Consider the following 12468-nt stretch of genomic DNA (forward strand, 5'->3'; position numbering starts at 1 on the left):
AGTTCACAAGTCCTAGATAACTAGCTAGCTTGATTTGTCTATTGTTTTCTCTATTTCACACAAAGCAGTAATACATTTTTAAGCATTGGACTCATACCCTTTCTTCCTCAAATTGTGACGTACTTAATTATTAATCTTTTATTTATTTTAATGAAAGGTATCACAATGTTGTTATAATCGGGGGTGGGGTTAAATGTCATTGTCTAGTGGAATAGTATGATTCCCGCTTTGTTGTCACCAAACCACCCAACCTTTCAAATGTCCCTGTTATTGGCTAGCAGACTATGGTCCTGATCCCACAACTGACAGCACTTGTGGGACTATTGTGCACCTGCTGCGGCATCCCGTTGATATAGTGGGGCTCCCCATGGATGCATCATTCTGCCTGTGCACTGTCATTTGCAGGATCAGGACCTATGAACTCTTACCATGAGAATGAATTTACATAGCAGATTTTTCTCATTTGAGCAAGACTCAGCAGGACTGGGACTTGGGTGATTAGACTGAAAAACTCAGCATCACTCCAGACACAGATGTTTAGTTGCCATTTCTCTTGGGGTTCTGAATCTGACAGTCAGGCAGTTATTTAAAGAGTGACAGGGCTTATTTGTCTTACATGGGTGGATCCCCTCTGTACAGCACCTGCAATCTTTACCCGAGCAAAATTCCCATTGCTCATTAAGCCTGAGTAAGAACTGCAGGATCAGTCCCATACAGGGTTCATCTTAAACTCAACCACTTTTCGTAGCAAAGTTAGACATAGCTATCATGTGCTAGCTGCACTCAACCTTGTGCTCGGTGTTGATGCAGGGTCACACCTTTATCTCTTGGCTAGGCGCTGGGAGAGGCCCAGCGCTCTAAAATAATCCACCTCCACAAGGGGCGTAGCACCTGTCTACACTGGTGCTTTACAGCACTGCAACTTGCTGCGCTCAGGGAGGGTGTTTTTTCACGCCCCTGAGCAAGAAAGTTGCAGCGCTGTAAAGTGTCAGTGTAGACAAGCCCTAAAACTCACCCAGCTAAAATCAAACTAAAGGTGTTACCTACAACAGCAAGGTGTTCACAAGCCTGCCATGAACTTGATAGTGTGAAACTGTTTATAATTAAATAGATTGAAAGTTCCATGCTGTTTCTAAACACAGCAATGTGAAAACTGCCAAGCTGGCTGGATACAGTGGGCATCTTCCTGTAGTGAAGTTGGGGTGAAATCCGTGCAAGTGATTTCCAAGTTGTTTCCATAGGAATAGGATTTGGTGGCTTGTTTTAGAAATGATCAGTTCTAATTAAATGGTACAGACATGCTTAAAGTTACAATTAAAATAGCAAAGGACGAAGACATGCAGAGATCTCATGCTAGACTCTCTAGAGGCTGACATTGATTCAGACACTGGTTGAAATTCTACATGGAGGGGGACTGCAGCAGTGCCAGGGATTCACGTCCTCCCTTCCATTTAATGGCCTGTAAATTGCTGGCAGAGCCCCTGAAGATGGTGATACTGGCCAGGGATGTGAGGTAGGCAGGACAGCTGGGGATGTGGTGATACAGCACATTCCTGCTTCAGCCTCTGCTGGCTGAGATCCTCCGGAGCTCCTGAAGGAGATTAAAGCTGTCTTTGCCCAAGGGTGAACCGCAGCTTGGCTTGCTGGCAAAGGCAGGTACAGTTTACATCTCCTTGCAGCAGCAGGATTTAATCCATCCCTCCAGCTCAGCACTGGATCCACCCTTTTATGCCCAAGTATTGCAGCACAAAGAACGTGCAAAACCTGTAAATGTTTATAAATCCCTTGTAATAGTTGTTTGGTGCAACATACTAAGTTAAAGATGGAGTATCAGATGTGACCCTCTTCCTGGCTTTTGTGGGTTTAGGACAAAGCCTTAATCTCATTTTAATTCATTTTTTTGTGTGTGATTTAATTTCCTGCTTTTAATGATGGTATTAAAAGAAAAAGAAACTATGACTTACAGATTTTGCTCATTATTCTTAATTATTCATTTGGAGTTGTTAGCACATATGCTGTAAATGCCTGTTAATGGCAGTGGGCTTCAAACATTATGGATCCATAGTAAAAACTCTTATGAAAAGAAGCTGTTGTGGGAGTGCTCAAACCACAATGCTTTATGTTTCAAGAAGCACTGGTCTAATTGGTGCCATCGCTTTGAGCGGGATCTGCAGAACATGACTGAAGGGTTTGATTTGATGTAGAAAGTATAAGGGAAACTGATTATTTTTTTTGAGAATGTCATATGAGGAAGGAGGCACCCCAGCACCTGTACAGAGCCCCATTGAAGTTGAGGGGGAGAACTGCCCATGTGGAATTCATGGTAGGATTGGGCCCAAGAGAATAGCTTAATATAAAGAATTTTCCCTCCTCACCCAAGTCAATCAATCAGCCCTTATAACGGGTTCATAGTTCATCATTCCATTTGTAAAAGCAAAAGATTTTTCACTTATAGGAGCATGACAAAATAATCAGAAATTGGTTAACTTTCTTTGTTGATATTGTGAAAATGTAAGCAGCTCAGTTGCATGTAACCAAACAGTTTCAAAGAAATTCACCCAGGGACAGCCCATTTCTTTTCTAGTTCATTTTAAAAGCATTTTGTGGTGGCAAAATTCTATTCTCACACCATTTCCATCACTGTGGTACCTAAGCATGCAGGGCCAGATTTTCAAAGGAATTTAGGCATGCAGCTGGGTGCGTAATGGGATTTTCAAAAGTGCCTAAATGCCAAAGTCCCATTAATTTTAGATTTCAGAGTTCGGTTCCTCGGTGCTTTTGAAAATCCCACTCGGTGCCGACCTGCATCTTTTGGCACCTAAATACCATTGAAAATGTTGCCTCTAGTGAAAGCTCCTAGATCAACAGCTTCAGAGACAGAAACTCTCTATTACCCACAGAACAGAAACAACAAGGCTTCAATAGTACAAGTCTTTCTCCTCTCTCCTGCCAACGTGTCTCAATGCTGACCTGGAGCGACTTGTCTCTGGGAGTGAGAGGGTAGCTCATTCTCTTGGCTGCTCCTTTACGCCCTTTTGATGAGATTGCCAAGAAGGGTAAGAATTGTGTCACACGGATACCTGTCCTCTTGGAACTGCCCCAAGGTCACCAATTCATTTCACATGGGCCACTGTACTGCTATCATCAGATGGGCAATAGTTTTTGGTCACTGCTGAGCTGGGCTGGATCTAATCTGGAAACCTAGCAAGGCTCCATGAATCATTACCAGTACCCCAAGCTTAAAACCAGCACTTACAGTGCACCAGCTCTCAGCCCTGGGAATTCAGATTTCTAAAAAATGAGCCTTGTCACTGAGAAGTGCACATTGTTAGTACGGCCTGGAGGAAAACTCCCTCTGACTGCCTGCTTTCCGCGTTTACCAGCCTCCTGAGGAAGAGCGGACAATCAGGGCTGCAATACACAGTCTGGGGGAAGGGGAGAGAGGACCCTGCTGCAGCCCCCTCCAGACCTGGGAAAGGGGAATAAGGAACCCCAGGAGCTGCAGGAGGATCAGAGGTGCGGCCCAGGAGCAGACAGTAGAACAGATGGGGCCAGAATTGATATGGGAACTGGGGCGACAGGATTGATTTGGGGGCTGGGGGGAGAATTAATGTTAGGGAGGGGAACAGGCAGATGTGGGGGTGATGATAGACCCCTCCTCACACTTTTCAGACAAGTTTAAGCACTGCTTAGAGCTGGTGTGCACCAATTTTAGCCCAAAGTGAACGTTTGCAGCCGAGTTCTAAACTGCTGAAAATTGCAGCTTCAATGCTGACAAAGTCTTCATTGTAGCACCTGCTGTTGCAATACATGCAGTTCTTTGCATAAATCGAGTCACAACCAGAGGTGCTGGAATTAGGGGTGCTGCCACAGTTCCTGGCTTGAAGTGGTTTCCATCATATACGGGTTTACAGTTTGGTTCAATGGCTCTCAGTACCACCACCGTACAAATTTTTCCAGCATCCCAGGTCACAAAATACGTCCGATGAAGTGAGCTGTAGCTCACAAAAGCTTATGCTCAAATAAATTTGTTAGCCTCTAAGGTGCCACAAGTCCTCCTTTTCTTTTTGCGAATACAGACTAACACGGCTGTTACTCTGAAACCTGTAGTTAGCTACGTGAATCTTTGATTCACTTAGAGGCCTGAGATGGCTCCTCGTGTTCTAGTTTTACTGTCAAATGCTTGCATCATTTCAAATTCTATAGGAGAGAACATTAGCAATTTTTTAACCAAACCAGCTTTGAGAGACTTGCAGGCTCCAAAGAACTGCTGACTTTTACAGGAAAGTGGAGCATTTAAAAGCAAGGCTTATTCTAAAAGGTTCATTCTTTATTTGGGGGCAGCTTAAGAATGATTTAATAAGGTTAACTTCTGAAAGAAATGCTCTAAAGTCCTCTAGGAGACATATTCTTGCAAGATTGCCAGAGAATTTATAACTCGGATTCCTCATGCTCAGTGGGGGTAATTATTGCAGCTGGTTTGGAAAAGATTCTGCATTAAAACAGCAGTCAGTGAGCTACCGAACACAGACTAAAATCCATGAGGAGAGTCTCCAATCCTGGACTGCTTAGAGCAAAGTAAATCATGGACTATTATTTGTATCCGTTTCAGAGTAGCAGCCGTGTTAGTCTGTATCTGCAAAAAGAAAAGGAGTACTTGTGGCACCTTAGAGACTAACCAATTTATTTGAGCATAAGCTTTCGTGAACTACAGCTTCGTTTCAAGGCTTACCTTAGGATGAATAAGTTGTACGGCCTTTAGCATGGTGTGCGATGTTAAGCCAGGACGAACTATGTCAACTTATTTTATGTGAGGAATGAGAAAACTGCCTACTTTAATGGAGAGGATGCCTGGAATAGCCACTTGGCTAAAAGTCAGTGAAGCGGGATCAGTGAGGAGGGGTCTACACTGCAGCTGGAGCTGTAATTTCCTGCAGAGGTTTGTGCACTAGCTTTTATTGAGCTAGTGCAGTGAAAATGGCAGCAGAGCCATGGGCACATGGGCTAGCTGCCCAAATACTCACCTCAGGTCCTGAACAGGATTGTATTCAGTCAGCTCGTCTGGACTGCCACCCACGCCCTGCGGTTACACTGCTAGTTCTAGTGGGCTACCTCGATCAAAGCTAGTGCATGTACCTCTACCCAGCCTGGAGACTGGTGCCATGTAGATGCACTCCATGTCATATAGGGCCATTGCTGGTGGCAGAAAAGATACTCCAGCAATAGGGACTCTGTTTAAACAGGGCTACCTTCACTTTAATATCCTGAGAGCCACAGTGGCTGCTTGCCAGGAACTGATGGTCATGCCTAGTATAATTTCTATATACATTCAACAAATTTAAAATTACAAATAAATTCAAACCATAATACTTGTCAGTGTCTATATCTGCCTGGATAGATGAGTAGGAATATATTTTAACTTCAGATAATCAGCAATAAAAATCTGGTGTTGATTAGCTTTCTTCTCACCCTCCGGGTACAAGGCAAGAGTGGGCATGGGACATGTTTTAAGATCCATCTGACTTGATTTGGTGCTTTGGTTGTACTTGCCCCACTGATTTACAAGACACAGTTTACATTCTCTGCCAGGCCCTCTCAGAGGTCCAGAGAGGCCTGCGCCACTTCCAGCTTTTGAGGCCCTAGCCATAATAAAAATAAAAAATGACGACACATGAAAACAAAATAAGGCACCAAAAAAAGAGTGAGACATAATTTGAAAATTTATTTAACAAATTCCTTTCTAGCCTTTTTCTGTGCAAATGCACTAATTATTGAGGAAAAATTGAGCTTTCGTGCAATGTCACAATTGATATTAAGCATGGCGAGCCCATTCAAACGCTCTTGTCACATAGTTGAACGGTGATAGTTCTTTACCTGCTTCAACACGTTGAAGGTACCTGAAGCCACTGATGCAGGCAGACTGACAAAAATACGCAATGCAATTGTGATATTAGGAAACATGCCAGAGAGTCCAAGTTTGAGTGTTTCTTGAAGCAATTCCTTTGGCTTGCAATCCAATTTAAAGTTTGTGGAATATATTCGTTTGAGGAAGATGACCTCGTCATTGAGATCTTTTGAGATTTCTTTGTTGTACTGTTGCTGAAATTGTTCAGCTGCAGAAAATAGATCTTCATTACTCAGTGTGTTGAACTGCCAAAGAAACCCAAAAAGGGTACAAATGAGTCGCAGTGACTCAAATTGACGTGTAAGACCTCACTGAATAGAGTCGATGACAAGGAAGACATTGACCCTATAATGCTGCTCAGCATCGGATTCAGTAGGTAAGTTGCAATTGGTGGAGAACTCAGATGAAATGCCAATATTCTGTGCTACTAATTTGGACTCAGTCAGGATTGCATCCCATTGTTCATGAACCTGTTGAATGTCATTGATAAGACTTTCAGTGTATCCCTCTCAACATCAAGTGTAGCATTGCATGCTTCAGTTACCAGATTAGTTTGGTGGATCATTGTAAGTAGCTTCATCCAAAAAGATGACATCAGAATGCATTCAAATTTGGACATGTGCTTCTGAATAGACTGAAGTTCAGTTCAAGCCTGTGCAGTGAGACTGAGAGATTCAAGCTCATTTAAAGCCTTTCTCACTGAATTCAAATGCTGCACAACTGGTTGAACACCATCAATCTGTGCAGACCATCTACTTTTGGACATCCCATGCAGTGAAACAGGAAGATATTGCTTCAGAATTTCCCACCTTTGTGGACTGCTACTGAAGAGATTGTACATTTGCTGAACAGTTCCAAAGTAATTGCCTCCTTGCATGATTCAGCACAGTCAGCACCTACAAGGTTTAGTGTGTGGTGTCTACAGCTGGAGAAAATACAGTTTGAATTATGCTCAAGCAGAACTGCTTGTACACCTTTGTACTTCCCAGCCATATTAGATCCACTGTCATAGGCTTGTCCAATGCAGACTTGAAAATCTAACTTAAAACCTTCTAGAATTACTAGTACTCAAGCAGCAATTTCTTTTCCAGTTTTTCTCGTGAAATTATCAAACAAAATAAACCTTTGTTCAATAGAAAATTTTGAGCTGTCTACAATCTTAACATATCAAATAACCATAGTAGTCTGTTCCTTGTGAGAACAATCTGGAGTGGCATCAACAATGATTGAAAAATACTTGGCATTTCGAATCTTATCAAGAATTGTTGTTTGTACGAATGATCCACATAGCTCAATAAACTCGTTTTGTATGCATGTGGAGAGATAATGGACTTGCATGCGCTTTTGACTCTCTTGTGGTTCTCAAACATGTTTAACATGCTCTGATAAAAGTGGGTCATATTTGCTGAGGAGCTCAACTATGCCTAGAAAGTTTCCATTTGCACAATCACCAATACATTGACTCGAGCTAAACAAAGCCAATCCCCGCTCAGAAAGAAAAAGGATGACATTCAGGATACGCTCAAGAAGTTTTTTCCAGTTATTAGTTTCTGTAGAGAGTTCAGTCAAAAGTAAATTCTCAACTGAACTTTCAGCTGATGCTGCCCTACTGGCTGATTTCCATGCAACATAGTTTTCTTTGTGTGATGTTGAACTCTCATGTGATGGTATTTGGTCTTCCAACTTCCTCCAACCTCTGTTGGTGCTCATCCTGATACTCATCCTGATTGATCAGAGAGAACTCATGCATTTGCAGCACTTTTGTCCAAAATGAAGCAGGGTGCACAGTACAGAGATTGTTTTTCCGTACTGCAACATAACCAGTCTCTTGTGCAGGTCTCACCATTTGGAAGAGTTTTTGTCAGCAGACGAGTAGGGAAAGCATGATTATCAGCATCTCTTGGAATGTTACTTGGAATTTCAAAACAACTAATTTGAAGAAAAGATTGCATTTGGGCAGCATTGCTCTTGTCAATAATTCCAATGTCAGTCACAGTCAAACCTGTAGTACTCATGAATTGCTCTTGCTGCATAAGATCTATATCTTCCTGTTGCTGTTGAGTTTCTTGATCATACACAGGATCTTCTGCTGCATCTGTTACTGTTGGCACATCTCCTTGTTGACTAATGTCCTTATGTTTGGGTATTGGCACTGAAATATCACCTGTTGAAGTTGTGGAGTTTTCATTATCTGTAGCTTGTTTGTTGGGTAAGGTGTGTTTTCCAGTGGTTAGAGAAATGAAGTTATTGGCTTTGAGCTCTTAGCTGCTGCTTCACTCAGTTGTTTTTGCCGTCTCCTGCTTGCACCACTTTAAAGTCTCCTCTTCATAATGATCTATCTGGTCAATATGTAGCCTATCCACACTTGAAATATTCTGCTGTAAATAAGTAGCTTATCTACACTTGAAATCTTCTACTGTAAACATGTACACAAATGCTGAATGGTACATGAATGCTGAAAAGACTTAAAACGAAGGAATACTAATTAAGAACACAAAATGAAACAGTCAGACAGGTTATTATCCTTATCACTGAATCAAAACTCAAGCACGCAAGGTATAATATAACAGGCTGAGCTGAAGACAAAGGGATGACATATATATAGTAAACACAGACACTGATACAGACAGAGGGATAATGTCCAAAAATTTCAAACATGTCCTCACAAAACTCACTGTACAAGATTGTCCTCACAAATTTTCACCTTGAATCTGGGCATATAGACTATGAAAGCCTGTGATGATGGCCAAGCTACCAAGCTAGGGCTCAACCAACCAACCAGTCACCTCTTTTAGCTACCATATGAAGATAATAATGAGGAATTCTCACACATAAATAGTTCCCTAGTCAACCAGACGTAAAAAAATAAAGACACTAAAATGTAACAATTTTCTACCTTTCAACATGCACTTGATCCAGCACCAACTAGTAGTGGTTTGTTTATCTAATCAGCTGATCTGAGAGGACACGTTCATCATGGTCTAATCTTGTGCCATGAGAACCAATATATTTTTATTAATATTTATGAACATTTTAAACTCTTTAATATGACAAAATCTATATCAGATAACAAAAAAATTGTCTTTTACCCAATCATATCTCTTATTTGCTTAAATTTGCAGCTCTAAGCAGAGAGAGTGTGTCACATTTTAGTCTGATAGGGATGTGCATAAAAACAAGTTGCGAAACTTATCAAATGCCAAAAAATTAACAAGTGACTAAATTTGAGGCCCCCTTTGAACTTGAGACCCAGGCCAAATGGCCCTCCTGGCTCCCTCTCTGATTGGCCCTGTTCTCTGCTGTCTCTCTCAGGATCTAATGCTTCTGCTGTGTTTTACTATGCTCACAGCTCTCCTGCTTGCTTGCTGTCAGCTGAGCAAGGAAGTGGTGTTTTGTTATGCCTGTTGTAGCTAGCAGGCTATTTTGCCTTTTCTCTTGGCTCATAGCAGCTTTAACAGATGCGAAAGAAGCAAACTTTGACTATTTAGGCCTGGGCAGGAGTGAACTCTGAGACCCTAGCAATGCTAGGACTTGTAACTGTATTTCAGACAACTGAACGCAGATTGTATCCACAGACTCATAGGCTTTAAGGCCAGAAGAGACCATCACGGTCATCTAGTCTGACCTCCTGCACGTTGCAAGCCCCAGAATCTCACACACCCACTCCTCTAATAGACCCACAACCTCTGGCTGAGTTGCTGAAGTCCTCAAATCATGATTTAAAGACTTCAAGTTACAGAGAATCCACCATTTACGTTCATTTAAGCTTGCAAGTGACCTGTGCCCCATACTGCAGAGAAATGCAATCCTCCCTCCCCCTCGCCCAGGGTCTCAGCCAATCTGAGCTGGGGGAAAATTCCTTTCTGAGCCCAAATATGGCAATCAGTTAGACCCTGAGCATTTCAGCAGAACCCACCAGCCAGACACCTGGGAAAGAATTCTCTGTAGTAACTCAGAGCCCTCCCTATCTAGTTTCCCATCACTGGCCACTGGGGATTCACACCTAACATGGCTACAAACTATGTCATATAACTATGCTGTATAACCATGTTACTGTAACACATCCATGTGCTGCTGACACAGTCACAGATATGCACCCTTAAGGAGCCAGGACTGGAATCATGGTTCTTCTACCACTTGAGCTTAAAGAGATCTCACTCAAGTGGTGGTAGCATTGTAGCTCTTGTACTCTCTGTGCACCAACCACTCTAGTTGCTCCAATACTACCGTGATGGGCAATGATATAAAAACCTGGATAGCTAAGGCCACATCACACATACTCATACTCACACAAGTTACCACCTCCTGAGCAGGGGAGTTCTTATAGTCTACAATATGGCTGTTAAAAAATTCATCCTGCACACCAGATAGGGAAACTATCTGTCTTCAGTACTCACATGGCTCAACAGAGCACCTTACAGTTTTTAATGTATTTACCCTCTAACACTGCTGTGAGTTAGCACTGCTGTCCCCTTTGGATACCTGAACAATAGAGGCAGTAAATGACTTGATCATACCAGAAGCCTGTATTAGAGGCTGGAATTGAACCCAGCCAGGGCTGTCCCTAGCTATTCTGGGGCCCTACACAGCCCCCCCAAGGGTGTGTGTATGTGTGTGTGGGGCCCCAGGCCTCCGGGGGGCAGGGCTGGCTTGGGAGACAGGGGGGAACCACCCCCCAGCACTCATCGGCAGTGCGACTGGGGCCAGGTCGCTGCATTTCCTGCCGCCGGTGAGTGCAGGCCAGGCCATGCAGCAGTCCTATGGGGAATGGGGGCAGAGCTGGGGCGGGTACCATGGGGAAGAGGCGGGGCAGGGGCTGGAGCAGCACGCAGCTGCGCAGGGCACCAGGAAATTTGGTGCCCTATGCAGCTGCGTACTTTGCATATGGGTAGGGATGGCCCTAACCCAACTCTTCTAAGTCCTAGGCTAGTGCCCTAAATACAGGGCCAGGCTTCCTCTCAAACTGTTCCATACTCTTCATTGTTAGGTGTGGCTTTTGTTGTCAGCTGGTATTTAAATATGTATGTAACTTGTATAGTTCCACCTGCAGCATGGCAGGGTCTGAGAGAGATACCTGATGTTTCATCTTAGAATTACTTTTAGATTTACAGAACAAGGCCCTGTTGGTTGGACACTGGGGCCAGTGAAACACAGTGCTGGTAGGAGGGAGGTGGAGGAGGGTGAGTGGGCAGAATTGGAAGTGGAGTTGGGAAAGTCAGTAATAGAGTTCCCATTAAAGCTAGCACCCTAGTGATCTCACTGGCCTTTAGGGATCTGAGCTTTAAAGGTTTCACTGCCATTGATCTAAAACCTACAAACATAAAAGAACTGTGAGCTCTACCAGCCATGCCATTATTACCTTGATGTAGAATTCTGACTTTTTTGACAGACCCCGTAGTAATCTACTGCAATTAACATTTGCTGGTCCACATAGACTTCATTAATAAAAGGCTAGCTATACCAGGAATGACATAGTAAATTTACACATGTGGCCTTCCCCCCCACCCCCGTGTCCTTAACCAAATGCATTTATTAGCCCGAGTGTGCTAGATTGATCTGGAGCTGCATACGGCAGATGTGTTTTTTTCACATGATAATTGAGACTTAGATTTTACCCACCAGTGTCTGGAAAACAGTGTGAAAGGATTCCATTTTATTTCTTTATTTTTTTGAATTGTAGAGATAATTAACAGAAGCTTGATCACTAGGAAGGTGAGGATCAGATTAAATTACCACTAATTAATCTGGAGGCATTAAAAGCATTTAGACAGGATCCTAACATAGTTCTATGGCAAACCCAGTCGTGTCCATTTTCACTCCTTGGGATCCTTTTTATTGATTAGTCTTAACAAATCCAGCTGTTAGTGTTTACACATATATCAGCTTATCTGGATAGTGTTATAGTATCATTGCAGGGTAAATGGTCTGCAAAGGAATCTTTTCTTACCATGAATATGAGGCTAGGGTTGTTTACAGCCCTTATGAACTAAAAAACAAACAAAAAGTAAAGGGTGTAGTAATTGGTATGCTTGATGCAGGTGCCATGGCAATCAGAAAGGAATCTGTATCTCTATCTCTACTAATCCAGGACATTACCTGAATGTGAGAGGGGACGATGTCTTGTATTCTGCTGCATTTTTGGGTTTAGCCTCTGACAAATTTCTGCTGTAAGAGAAAATTTCAAACTGGTCAACAAGAATGTGAGCTGAGAGGTACAGTAGCTCAGTGGGAGAGTGTGACTGAATCCACACATCAGCCCCACACTGTTAGAGGAGAATTTAAAGAATAAATGTTTAAACATATAAGAAATATTGCTCTCTGTAAGGGCTGGTCTACATAAAAACTGCATCATTTTAGCTAATAGTGTAATTCCAAAGTGATTTAGTTAAACTAGTACAACTTTTTATGTGGACACTCTTAAGTTGATCTAAACTTGGCAAGTGTTGGTTTAGCTTGTGTCTGTAAATTTACCAATTTAAGTTAAACCAGTACAACTTCTGTGTGTAGACAAGGCCTGTCTGTCACACTGTGCCATGTTATGAGAAGTGGAAAACAGGAAACAT

This window comes from Natator depressus, chromosome 2 (genome assembly GCF_965152275.1).
Source record: "Natator depressus isolate rNatDep1 chromosome 2, rNatDep2.hap1, whole genome shotgun sequence".
Taxonomy (NCBI): domain Eukaryota; kingdom Metazoa; phylum Chordata; order Testudines; family Cheloniidae; genus Natator; species Natator depressus.